The 14,806-nt window shown below is 35.8% G+C and overlaps 1 protein-coding gene across 2 annotated transcripts in view; it reads left to right on the forward strand.

The window, feature by feature from the left end:
• The window catches only part of LOC150097045 (guanine nucleotide-binding protein G(s) subunit alpha), a 320,682-nt gene that overhangs the window by 133,063 nt on the left and 172,813 nt on the right, over nucleotides 1–14,806 (forward strand). The window lies entirely within an intron of this gene.

Genomic DNA, 14,806 nt, shown 5'->3' on the forward strand with positions numbered 1-14,806 from the left:
TCCTTTTTGTTTATAATGTTTTATTTGGCATATCATGCTATGTTCAGTATTTCCATTCATAAATATCACTAAAAAACACACATACACTAACCACAGTGATAAGTTTTAATACATAAATATTTCATCCCAAGTATCTTGGGACATCCTCAGTACAGTAATTCAAACAATACTAGGAATAACATACAGTTAGGGCACATAATTACAATGGAATCCTAATATGCGTGCAGTAGCGTGTTATAGAATTAAATTAAAATATAACTGAAAAAAAAAAAAAAGATAACATGTATAAAGAGATTATTTAACACAATTTTGTATAACAATTTCCCATACTTTAGGAATAGCAAGAATGTCATTATGGTTTAAATTTGGTTTATGATTATGTTATAGATCTGGTTGATGGGTTTGTAGGCAGTGGCAAGATTGTATTTCTTCATAATTTTTGAAAGCTGTTCAGAGATGCCTTTCGGAGCTGACAAAGCAAATACCACTGTGGTTCTAGATACAAATTCTTATTAACGAAAAATGAATTTACTATTCCGAGATTGAAATACTTATGCCAAACTGGATTATGATCCTACAAAAAGACAACTCAGGAAACTAAATAAGTTACTTGAAACTCAGGACATACCATGCTAGACCTCCTAGAATATATGGCTTACCTAAACTTCACAAGAATAACGTTCCACTCAGACCCGTCGTAGATTCTATTAGCAGCCCGACTTACGAGTTATTACGATTTTTATCTAACCTTCTCTGTCCTTACATAGGCCATTCAGCCTCATCAATTAAAAATTCCACAGTGTTTCACATAAAAATAAAAGACATTCAACTATTAAGATGAATCAAGAGATAAGGTATGCAATATGGAAGAAGAAGGTATTTATGGAAGAAACACAAAATGAGTATATATAACAACCAGTTGCATGAGAAGTACAAAGAGCAGGCGAGGAAGGTGACTAGCTTGATAAGGGTAGCAAAAATGCAGTATGAGCAGCAGTTAGCTAAAGCGGCCAAAAAAAAATCCTAAGGAGTTTTTTTGATATGTCGCCAGTAGAAGAAAGAATGATTATGGTAGAATGGGATTGATTGGTGGAAACGGAGGAATGATTACCGCTGCGGAGGATATAGTTGAGATATTTAATGAGCAATTTCTAAAGGTATTTCACTCTTGCGAATGTGACATCATGCAGAACTTGAAAGTAGTGAGAGAAGAGGAGGAGGAGGAACTGTTAGTAAGTGAACAGGAGGTATATGAGGAATTGAATAGACTTGATGTAAATAAGACTGTGGGACTTGATGCTATTTCACCACGTGTCTTGAGGGAATGTGCCAGAGAGTTAACAACAGCTTTTGTATATCTTTTCAACATGAGTCTCTCACTGGGTCAAGTTCCAAAAGAGTGGAAAGAAGGTAAAATTGTTCCAATTCATAAGGGAGGTGATAAGAGTAAGGCTTTGAATTATAGACCAGTCTGTGTGTCTGGAGTTGTGGTCAAGGTATTAGAGAAGTTAGTTAGGAATAAAGTTCAGAATTGGGTTGACAACAGAAAAATACTCTTTGGTGGCCAGCATGGATTTACTAAAGGAAAATCATGCTTTAGCAACCTGCTTACTTTTTATAATAAAGTGACAAATGCGTTGGATAAGGGTATTGCATATACAGTGGTATATTTAGATTTTGCAAAGGCGTTTGATAAATTGCCACATGACAAGCTGGTAATTAAATTGGAACGGATGGGGCTGAACAGTAGATTGGTTCACTGGATTGGAGATTGGTTGTCTGATAGGTATCAGTGAGTTGTCTATGGAGGAGCGATATCCCAGAAGAGGAAAGTTACTAGTGGTGTACCTCAAGGGTCTGTTTTGGGTCCATTGCTGTTTAATTTGTATGTAAATGATATCTGGAGAGGTCTGAATGGTGATATGCAGTTGTTTGCAGATGATGCAAAGTTGGGCAGAGCTATCAGGAGTAGTGTGGATGCTGTAGCTTTGCAAGAGGACTTGAATACACTGTCTGAATGGGTAAATAAGTGGGGATGTCAATTCAATGTCTCAAAGTGTAAGGTTTTGAAATTTGGGAAGCAGAGATGGGATGTAAAGTACACAATCGGTGCGAATATCTTGGAAGAGGTAGAGGAAATGAGAGATCTGGGAGTGATTGTAGACAAGGACCTAAAATTTCGGGGACATGTTACTAAAATAGTGAAGACAACACAGCGGATAATGGGAATGATGCAGAGGACATTGACTTGTAGAAGTAAGGATGTTATGGTTCCTTTGTATAAGGCTTTGATCAGGCCACATATGGATTACTGTGCACAGATCTGGTCACCTGGTTTTCAAAAAGATGAAATTGCGTTGGAAAAAGTTCAGAGGCGATTGACTAAGGTGGTTTCTGGTCTCTGGAATGTAGAGTATGAAGACAGATTGACAAAATGCAATTTGCAGAAATTGGTGGATAGAAGGAGGAGGGGGGATATGATTGAGACATATAAGCTGTTGAGTGGTTATTACCAGATTAACGTCGGGGAGGTTTTACACAGAATGGGTGAGGATAGCAGGAGAACAAGAGGTCATTCCTGGAAGCTGTATAAGGAGGGTGTGAGCAAGGGAGTGAGGAGCAGGTTTTTTGCATGGAGAGTGGTGAGTGATTGGAATGCTTTGCCTGAGAGTGTGGTGTGTGCAGAGACAGTGAATATATTTAAGGCACAGTATGAGAAACTGTGTGTATAACAGTGGACCTCCCACGATGAGTTTTTGATTCCATGGAGGTTTTTATAATAATAATAATAATAATTAAAAACTGACATGTTAATTAGCTTTGACATTAGCTCCCTCTTCACTAACATTTCCCATAAGGAAACAGTAGAGTTATTCTTCTTCTTTGAGTGCCATCTCCTAACTCACTGTCTCACTGATTAATAGGATATCAATTTTGAAATGATTAGCAAATTCTTGAAGTTCTATAATGTTGTTACTGAGCCCATTAGCATTCCAAAATGCGACCTGTATGGAATTTATTGTGATGGCCGGATTATCCATTTATGATTGAGAATATGACTTGGGTATTTTTAAGAAATCTGTTTGTATCAGTCTAGTTGGGATTTGATTTGCTAAAATCTGTTAGCATTTCTCCTTAAGTGGCGGCAAGCATCGCAGAGGAGTTTTGACTGCTTGGTATAGTTTCCTGCTGATTTGGTGTGTGTAAGGAAACCACTGAGACGTACGATCTGTTACTTGTAGAAGCTTTCAAAGAGTTTTCTGGTATAAGAGGTGTAGCATGCTTCTGAGTTGATGGGATTCCTGTTTCTCTAGCTTTAGACATATTAGATGGATGCGAAGGGTGCGACATATCGCTATTTGCACATTTAGCGGGAGTAGTGCATGGGATAGGACATGTATGAGAGGGTGATTGCCTCCACATCTAACGCACTTTTACTCTGCTCTACAAAGCTTCTGCACATGTCCATACTTCTGGCAGCAGTGGCATTGACTTTCAGATAGCTTCCTTCTGAGAGGCTCTGTCTTTAATCACTAGGTTGCAGACAATTTTTAGGTCATATATTTCTCTCTGGTTTTTACTAATTTTAACTAAAACCAGGAGCATGGGAGGTTTGTCTGCACGGTACATGCGCGAAACATTTATAGGTTTTAAGCCTTCTGACTTGAGGTCAGCAGCTATCTCCTCTGATGATATTGTTTCCACCTGACCGCTTATGACTACTTTTAAGTTTTCTCGCTTTTTAGCTGGAATGTATGATATGGAATTTTCAGCTCATCCATAAATTTAGTAAGCCGACGGTAGTCCGATGCTCCTTCTGGTTGAATGTGGACATCTTCATCTGAATTTTTAGCAGAGGTGAACTTGATTTCGGTGTTCATCACCTCTGCTACTGTCGACCATTTGTCTTTAGATCTTAGAATCACTGGTGGAATTCTTTCTTTGGGCTGAGCCGCTGTGTTCCGTGAAGCTGCTCTTTCAACGGGCTGTATCGATGTGTCCATCGGTGCTATTCTATCTTTGGGCTGAATCTCTGTTTCCACTGTTGTTTCAGGTTCTGTAGCTGGAGACTCCTTCTTACACTTCTTTCTACTGATCACATGATAGTCTGTAGAGTCATATGATTTCACTAGGGACTGGTCGATTGCTGGCGACATAATCTCCCTGGTGTTATCTTTAGAAGTGCTGGAAAGTGGATCAGGGGGTTGGTAGTCCTCTGATTCGACGTCAGTAATCTGGTGTATCTCTACTCTACTGGGCTATTTGGAGTTAAGGAGGTATCCAACATGCTTGAAAACTGGAGTTCCTTAAAGTTTAAGTCATCATATTGGGTATTCATGATTACGCCTAATCTGTAGTTTGAAGGGCGTTTCGCATGGAACATGACCTGCCTTGTCCCTTCCTACCACCGAGTGTAGACCGACAGTGGAAATCTCCTTTTTAAAGGCGGAAGACTCTGTCTGGCACTGGGCAGAGAACAGGAGAGGGCCTGAGAAAATTTCAGTGAGATAAAATCTTACCTTGCACAAAATATAACTGCAAGAACACTGTGTTGAAGATCACTCATCTGCCTGACATCTTCAAAAGCTCGTTATCAATGCAAAAAGCAAAAACTCTCGACTACCGTAATCCGAGATCAGATCATGATCGCAAGTTCAATACTCAGCGATCTGTTCTTTCCTAACAGGATTCTGGGAAATCACAGGGTGAAATATTCTTAAGAACATTATGGATTAAACTGACCATATATTTAATCTCTGGATTAAACTGCTAAGTCACTCAGTGGTTGGTCAACACAAGTCAAACATTTACTAAGAGAAAATTTCCAGAGAAGGAGATTGTAATTTAGTAATATTGATAAGAACAATAGTCTAAAAGTCCAGGTAGTCCAGAAGCGAAAACCATCTGTGACAAAATGAAACTAGTTTATTTAAGTAAAAACACAAAAATACAACCAATTAATTAAGTACTGTATATCTTTATAGAGTTCATAATTAAAAGGACTCTAATAATAATAATAATAATAATAATAATAATAGATTTCTACAGACGTGTCTCATCTTGTTTTGGTATTATCAAAATTATCAAGTTATTCTGAAGCATTATGACTTTTGCCATTTTATTATTATGCCGCTAATATTTTTTCAAATGTGGCACTTTTTACAACAAAACTGGCTAAGTTATGTTGAATATATCTGTTCGCAAATATACTCAAAATCCCTTGACCTAATTAAAACGTAGAATGCTGATGAAACTTCATCAGCATTCTATCTGTTAAAATGCAACCCCCCCCCCCCGACCCGCCGTTAACGGTTTATTGTCTTTATGTGCACTCTGTTACTTGGAATTTCCTTTACTGTCCTACGATATTTGACTTTTTTGCTGCACAAACGAATTTCGCATGTGCAAAAATAAATAATCAAGATGTTTGTTTGCATTGGAAAGATTATGTCAAATATGTATAATTTTTAAATAACATTTATTGAATAAATATGACATTTTGCTTTCTTTCCTTGCAAAATAAGATTATATAGATAATGTATCACACATTTCAATTTTAGGAACGATTTTTTTTTTTTTTTTTATGAACAATAAATAATTTAAACTGCATTACTCGGGGTTTCCGATTGTGAGTCTTTTTAATATCAAAAATTTATATCCAATGGTATTTTATCAGAGACTCTTCGCTTTTGTCTTTTGCTTAAAACTGCAGGAGATTTTTTTTTTTTTAGGATCCGCATTACTATAATATCCAGTGTAACCACTATAGATATGCTGAAAATATAATATGAAGGATATCCTATACGAAATAATTCAAAATTTATGTCATTTTGAAGATTTCCTACTGCATCTACCTCCCTTCTCCTCTCCTGGAACTCAATTACATAACTACTTTAAATTTCTACTGGTTTGAAAACTTTCAGGCAGTATTCGAAATCTGTTACTTCAGTTTACCGTTTTGACAAAAAAATAAAATAAAGAAATAATATATATTATTGTGCCGTCGAAGCTTCTAATTATGTACTATTTCTTTGCAATCTGAAATCAGTTGTTCAGTGGTCTACTGAAATTTCAGTGGTGTTATTTTTGTTATTTATTTATTTAATTAATTCTAAATATTACTACGTCTTCGAAATACTCCATAATAATTCTCTTAGCTGGAGGAAAAGCTAAACAGTTATCTTCTTCTTTGAGTGCCATCTCCTATCGGAGGTCGGCGACCACCTTGGCAAATTTTGAGCGATTCTCAGCTATTCTGAGCAGTCTCTCAGAGTTCATACCAGTCCACTGTCTGATATCTGCCAGCCAAGATTTTCTTCGTCTTCCTTGTCCTCTTCTTCCATTTATCTTCCCTTTTATAATCAATTGAAGTATCTTATATTTTTCATTACGAAGTAGGTGACCAAGATATGCAGTTTTCCTTCTTTTTATGGTATTTAAAGTTCACGTGATTTCCCCATTTGTTTCAGTACTTCCTGATTGGACGTTTTTGCTGTCCATGGGATTTTTAACATTCGTCTGTATAACCACATCTCAAAGGCTTCAAGTCTTTTTATTGATGTTGTCTTCAAGGTCCAAGTTTCTGCACCATACAGCAGTACATACCATACATAGCATTTAACCATGCGTACTCTAAGCTCTAAGTTTAAACTGCGGTTAAACAGTGTTGATTTCATCAAGAGAAAATTTTTTCTTGCCATTTCAATTCTAACTTTTATTTCCATTTCTGGATTGCAATCTTCATTTAACCAGCATCCGAGATATTTAAACTTTGCCACTCTTTCTATTTGTTTCCTATTTAAAGAAAGTGCTAAATTAAGAATTGGCTTATGACCATGAATTTAGTTTAGGTGATATTTATTTTTAATCCCATTTTTTCACTCTCTGCATTTATTAGCTCCAAAAGATTTTGAAGATCCTGAATATTGTCAGCTAGAAGAGCTGTATCATCGGCATATCAGATGTTACTGATGATTTCACCATTTACACTAATCCCTTCCTTTCTTCCTTCCAAGACTTTTTGAAATATGGCTTCTGAGTAGATGTTAAAAAGAAGAGGTGACAGCACACATCCTTGCCTTACTCCTCGTTTGATGTTAATGGAGTCTGTAATAATGTCATCAGCTTGAACAGATGCCTTTTGGTTCCAATATAAGTTTTCAATGATCCTGATGTCTTTACCATCTAATCCAATTCTTTGTAATAGTACAATCATTTTAGCATGTTGGACTTTGTCAAATGCTTTCTCGAAGTCGATGAAGCAAATGAATATTACCTTGTTTTGGTCAATACATTTTTGAAATAAGATCTGAGAACAGAAAAGCGCCTCTCTTGTTCCCAAGCCATTTCTAAAGCCTAATTGGGTATCACTGATGGTGTCTTCACATTTTCTGTATATTCTTTTTTGAATTATTTTCAGAAACATTTTGAGAACGTGACTCATTAGGCTGATCATTCTGTAGTCATTACAAGTTTTCGCATTTATTTTTTAGGTAGCATGATGAAGGTCGACTGTAACCAGTCTTGAGAGATTATGCCTGTATCGTAGATCTTATTAAATAGCTTTACTAATGTGTTAATGTTGTCACTTTCTAATAACTTTACTATTTCTGCCGGTATTCTATCTGGTCCTAGGGCTTTACCATTTTTAGCTGAGTTCAATGCACATTCTACCTCTGATTTTAGAATGCATGGACCTTCCATATGTTCATAAGTATTTTCTGGGTTCTGTCTGTCATCAGTAAAGAGTTCTTCTATATATTTCACCCATTCTTGTATTTTGTCATCCTTTTTGGATATAATTTCTCCCTTTTTGTTTCGAAGGATACAGAATTGTGTTTTTTCATATATACCTGAGGTCTCTTTCATCTTTTTGTGTACATTAAAATTGTCATGTTTTTCCTGTAGAATTTCTATTTCTTTACATTTTTTATTCATCCAGATTTCTTTTGCTTTTTTGATCTTGTGGTTAATACTTTTCTGAACCTCTGTATATTTTGTTGGATTATGATTTTTATATGATCTGCATTGATCCATGAGAGAAAGAATTTCATCAGTCATCCAGTCTTTCTTTTTTACTGCTCTATTAGGACATAAGGTATTGGTACATTTCTCTATGAAGAAAGATTTCAATTTGTCCCACGATTCATCAACCCTCATGATGTCATCATTCTTGATAAGTGCTAGCTCTTGATTCAGATCTTGACTCAATTTGCTTCTTATTTCTGTGTTTTTTAATTTTCCCAAATCAAACACCTTTTTTGTTGATGTTTCTTAAGCATAGCTTTCAGTCTAAGTTGTAACTCTGCCACCAGTAGGTTATGATCAGAAGCAATATCTGCACTAGGATAGGATTTTGTACTCTTTATAGAACTTCGAAATCGTTGATTAATTAGCAAGTAATCAATTCGGTTTCTGACTATATTCCCATTATTATCCTGTGGTGATCGCCAAGTATACAATCTTTGAGGTGGTAGCTTAAACCATGTGTTTGTGATTATTAGCTCCTCTTCCTGGCAGAATTGAAAAAGTCGGTCACCTCTCTCATTTCTTGTGCCCAGTCCATGTTCGCCAACTACATCTCCACTTCTACCTTTCCCAACTTTAGCATTGAAATCACCCATGACTATGTTAATATCATGCTTTTTTGTATTTTTCATTAGTTCTTTTAATTGATCATAAAATTCTTCAATCTCGGTATCACTCTTGTCAGCAGTAGGGGCATAGACTTGTATAAGATTAACATGTAGTGGTTGTCCTTTCAGTTTGAATAACATCATCCTATCTGAGTAAGGGATGAAGCTCAACAGTGACTTATTGATCTCTTTGTTTATTATTATTCCAACTCCGTTTTGATGGTTGTTTTCACAACTTCCAGAGTGATACATTGTCATGTCATTGACTTGAGTTTTGCCTGATCCTGGCCACCTAACTTCACTCATTCCTAAAATTCCAATTTCAAGTCTTTTCATTTCTTGGATAGCATTTCTTAGCTTACCTGCTTCATACAAGGTTCTGACATTTCAGGTTCCTAGTTTTACTGAGCACACCATGTTGAGCCCGGGGATTCTTCGCACCCCTGTCCCATTTAACGGATGCCGGTAACTCGGGGCATTTGTGTAGATTTGCTCGCCATGGTGGTTAGTCTGTAGAGAGAATAGAGCAGTAGTTTCTCCATTTGCTTTCTGCTCTGCAGTATTACAGACGTACACAATAAACTGTATTGCCATCTGCAATTTTCTAATCACAAGCTTTACCGTCATCATGAGACTTCAACCTTGTGTCAGTACTGACAAAGCTGCTTCCCTTTGCCAGAGGATTGAATCCTTTATTTTTCCTTGTAACCCTAGGTAGGGACCCTAACCGGGTACTGACAGCCGGAGCCAGCTGAGCCCGGGTTGTTTATAGAGGTCTGCTCCTCTGAAGATTCTTCCGCACATTTCACTGTTGGGATACAATCCTCTTCCACTGATTTGTCCGTTGTTCTTCACAGAGGTCCGTTAGCATCCTTATAGTGTACCCTACGGAAGGTCCCAGCGAGCACGACATGGACGTGGACTTGCCTCACTTAATTCTTCAGTTAATAACTAGAGTTATTAACTGAAAAATTTCTGTCTGATATTGTTGAATTATTCAAATTTGTTATTATCCGGTTGCTTCACTTGGAAAGGAAAAATTTACAAGCAAGAGGAAGGAACAGCAGTGGAGTCTCCCTTATCGCCAAACTTAGCAAACCTGTTTCTAGAATACCTTGAAGAAAAAATTTTCACATTTGAACCCAAACCGAATATTTGGCTACAATATGTCGACGACGTCTTTGCAGTCTTGGATCATTCCGAACAAGAATTACACTTGTTTCTCATCATCATCATCATCAAATTCCTGCCATGTACCCTCAAGGGGTGTACAGGATATGACAGTACTACATGAAAAAATTACATCATTACTAACTTCCTATCTACAATTTTCCTCCAAATCAGTCTGTTACTTGTCAAGACTCCAACATTATCAGATCTTATATTTCTATCGTCTAAGGCACTTTGTACCGTATCAATCCACCTATATCTTGGTCTTCCTCTGGGTCGTTTTCCTGCCAACCTGGCAGAGAACACTTGTTTTGCTAATCTTTCCTCTCCCATTCTATTTAAGTGACCATACCATCTGAGATTAGCTCTGCTAACGCATTCCTGGATGCTGACAATGTCAAGTTCTTTCCTAATATCCTCATTTTTAATATGATATTGCCATTGATGCCATCTGTTCACGCCTCTAATCTTTCTCAGGACTCTCATATCTGCGGTCTCTAGTCTTTGGTCAAGTGTTTTACTTCTGACCCAGCTCTCAGATCCATAAGTTAAAATTGGTTTGAACACAGTCTTGTATACAGCTAATTTAGGGTTCCGACTAATTTCTTTCTTATTCCATATGAATTTATTCAGTTGACTTCCCACGATACCAGCTTTGCTGATTCTGTTGTCTATTTCTATATTTAATTTACCATCTTCAGTAAAAATTGTGCCTAAGTAGCTGAAATGTTTTACTTGTTCCACAGGTTCTCCATTCACAACACAGTTGACATTTTCAATGATTCTGCCTATTTTCATTGTCTTTGTCTTTTTATTGCTGACCTTCATACCATATCTATTACAACAGCTATTCAATTTAGTCAGTGAATCTTGCAGACTTGTAGCGGATTTATTTAGAAACACACACTAGAAACACTTGTTTCTAGATAAAATAAACCTTCTTCACCCTTGCATCAACTTTACGCTAGAAAAAGAATCTCCACAGGGTATCTCCTTTCTTCATTTATACATTCAAAGAAAAGAAGATGGTTCCATCGCCACATCTGTCTATCGCAAGCCTACATTTTCAGGTCACTACATTCACAATTCTTTCCCTCATCATCCATCTCAAAAATTTGGCATCATTAAATCATTAGTTACCAGAGCACACAGATTCTACTCCTCTGAAGAATCTCTAAACCAAGAATTAGAAATAATCAAAAATACGGCCATACTAAATGGATACAATCTTAAAACAACTCAAAAAATCATCAGTTGCTTCCCCACACATCACCCTAGACAAGAAGAAGCCCATAGGATTCCCATACCTTATGTCAAAAATTATGAAGAAATACAATCTTGCCACTACCTACAAACTCATCAACCAGATCTATAAATTGTTACCTTCTCCTAAAGGCAAACTCTCACCTCTGATGTTACCTGGCATGTATGTATGAGGTCCCATGCTCCTGCAAATTGTCTTACTATGGACAGACAGATAGATCTGTTCAGAAACGCATTTCAGAACATCAGGACAACATTTGTCTTTTCAAACCACAGAAATATGGCCTCGCTCAACACGGGTTGAGCGAGGCCAGATCCATTGGGAAAAGATAAAACTTTTACATTGATCTTTATATAAACATGAACACTTATATAAAGAAAGTGCTGAAGCCCTACTACACAGATTTAAACCATAATGACGTTCTTGCTATTTCTAAAGTATGGGAAATTGTCATACAAAATTGTGTGAATATATAAACGTGGATGTTTATATAAATGTTCATGCTTATATAAAGATCTGTGTAAAAGTTTTACATAGATCTAGAAAAAGTAAAATTTTTGGTCATATGAATTCTTATCTAGAACTACAGTGGTATTTCCTTTATCAGCTCTGGTGATGATTATGTTTTTATTACGTTTCAACCAAGGCCGTATTCATGGGTGTGCGAACTGTGCGGTGGCACAGGGCCCCGCAAAGCGCAAAAAATTGAAAAAAGAAAATCAATTAATTTTTTTAAAAATTATTATATAAATTAATATTGTAATTATTATATAAAAAATTATTATATAGAAAAATATATGTATATAATTTTACAACCAACTATTGTTGTTATAGTAAGCGAAATAAGATCGTAGCTCTAGAGTGGTAGTATTTTCAATCTATATTAGGACAGTAGTGAGGCCAGCTATGACATATGCTATAGAAACTGTGGCCCTGAGGAAAAATAACATTAGCAGGATGGAAGTAGCAGAGATGAGAATGCTTAGGTGGATGTGCGGTGTGACCAGAAAGGATCATCTGAGAAATGACTATGTCAGGGAAACAGTGAAAGTTATGAACTTAGGAGCGAAAATACAGGAGGCAAGGTTGAGATGGTTTGGTCATGTGATGAGGAGGGAGGACGAATATGTGGGAAGAAGGGTCATGCAGATGGATGTGCAAGGAAGGCGGAAGCGTGGGCGGCCAAAGAAGAGATGGAGGGAGCTGGTAGAAGAGGACTTGAAGATGAAGAACTTGGATGTGGTGACAGCCCAAGACAGGAAGGTGTGGAGGAGACTCATAACAAACAGTGACCCCACTTAAGTGGGAGAAGCTGCAGAAGAAGAAGATTAGATTTATTTATTTTTTAATATTATCTATTTTAGATATATTTTATTTATCAGGTAAGTGATTTTGTTTTAATTTATTAACTTATTTTATAATTAAATCTATCGTATTTAATTGTAGAGTATGACTAGTCATAAGAGAGATTATTATGGAAGAAAATACACAAGTGGGCATGAAAAACGAAAGTGAAAACAAGAAAAAGAAACAGCTGAGGAATGTCAAAGAAATTCACTGTTTAAATTTATGAAGTTGAACTCATATATTTGTTCAGATATATCATTTGATAACAGGAGTTCTGAAATAACTACAAATAGTTCTTTGACTTCAACGTTAATTAATAATGAGAGCTCTGAAATACTCAAAGAAAGTGGAGAACACGATGCGTTTGGTCAAACAATGAGTATTGAAGATCCTAAAACTGAGACACCAGAGGAAGGTGAACTATTGATGATCCAGCAACATTGCCCAAAATTTTGAACAACGCAACACTAACACAAATTGTACAACGTGGTCCACTGTCTCCTCTGACTGAAAATGATTTTCCAAAGGATGACAATAAGAGGTGTTTTTCCACAGCTTGCTATGTTAGGACAATTGCAAACGGAGAGAAGCAAAACAGAAGATGGCTTGTATATTCAAACTCTTCCAACTCTATTTTTTGTTTTTGTTGCAAATTATTTTTTCTGATGATAATTTTTTATCATATAATGGCTTTTCTGACTGGCGACATGTAAGTGAAAGATTAAAGTCGCACGAACGAAATCCAGTGCACATGAAATGCATGTATTCATGGACACAAATGGAATGTAATTTAAAAAATCACAATACAATTGATCAGGCAAATCAAAATGTCATAAAATTTGAAGCAGAACAGTTAAGAAATGTTTTAAGACGAATAGTAGCAGCAATTCTTTATTTATCCGAACATAATTTAGCTTTTAGAGATAATTTTGATACTTTGTACACAGCCCATAATGGTAATTTTTTTGGAATCATAGAATTAATTGCAGAATTTGATCCACTTTTAAAAGATCATTTAATGCGATGTTCGGAAAAAAAAATTATAGTTAAGAAACAAAATTTATATCTATCACCCATTGTGCAAAATGAATTAATTGTTGATATGGGAACCAAAATTCAACAAAATATTGTAAATATGATATGACAGGCAAAGTACTATTCAGTAATTCTCGATTGTACTCCTGATGTTAGTCATCAGGAGAAATTTCAGTAATTTTTAGATTTTTACATATATTTGAAGCAGATATTGAATTTCGGGAACACTTCTTGACTTTTTTAACAACTAATGACACTACTGGTAAATGTATATATGAAAATATAAAATCACTTTTGAATGAATTAAATCTTAAATTGTCAGATTGTAGAGCGCAAGGGTATGATAACGGAGCGAATATGAAAGGAGTATATAAGGGAGTCCGTGCTTACATTTTAAATGAAAACGAAAAGGCATTTTCCTGTCATAATTTAAATTTGATTTTAGGGGATGTCGCAAAATCATCAATTATAGCAATAAATTTTTTTAATGTTATACAAAAAATATATACATTATTTGCTGCCTCAACTTCACATTGGGACATATTAAAGAAATTTGTTAAACAATTAACTCCAAAACCATTATGTGGTACAAGATGGGAATTGTAGAATAGAATCAGTTAGAGCTGTACGTTTTCAAATTCCAGAATTTTTAAATGCACTAAAAGAATTATTTAAAACTGCATCAGATAATACTATCAAAGTAGAAGTGGTTTCAATATATGAACGAATAGATTCATTTGACTAATTTCTGTTCGCTACAAACTTGGTATTAACTAGGTCTACCTACTCACTGATGAGACCTCAATAAAGGTTGAAACTGGTCTGGGTAGTGACCTTCTCTCATAATGTAGAACAATAATACAGCTCCTAGCAGCTAAGTTCACATTATGGGTAAATACCAAGAATAGTGATTGTAGCTTGCTCCACCCTTACTATGAGTTGCCTCAGTTTGCACTACCAAATAGGTCAGGTGCAGCACTATCCAGGTATTTGCTGACGCTTGGAATAACCAAACTTTATATAGTTTCTATCTTCGGCATGAAACTCTTTGAGTTTCTTATTCGGCTAAGAAACAATATGGGATGTAATATCCCTTAACTTAAATAGATTCATTTGAGTTTATACTAAGCCTTGTAATTTGGTATGAGCTTTTGTCAAAAGTTAATTTAGTAAGTAAAGTATTACAAAATGCAAAAATTCCCATAGACACAGCAACTAAGCATATTAAAGAGTTAGTGCAGTACTTGGAAGAGCAGCGAATATTAGGATTTGATAGCTGTTTTGAGATTGCTAAAGAACTGTCAAATCTATTAGAAATAGAAATTAAATTTAAAGAAAATCGAGTACGTTGAAG

This window comes from Typopeltis vanoorti, chromosome 18, assembly GCF_054136105.1.
Source record: "Typopeltis vanoorti isolate ZY-2024b chromosome 18, IOZ_Tvanoo_1.0, whole genome shotgun sequence".
Classification (NCBI taxonomy): Eukaryota; Metazoa; Arthropoda; class Arachnida; order Uropygi; family Thelyphonidae; genus Typopeltis; species Typopeltis vanoorti.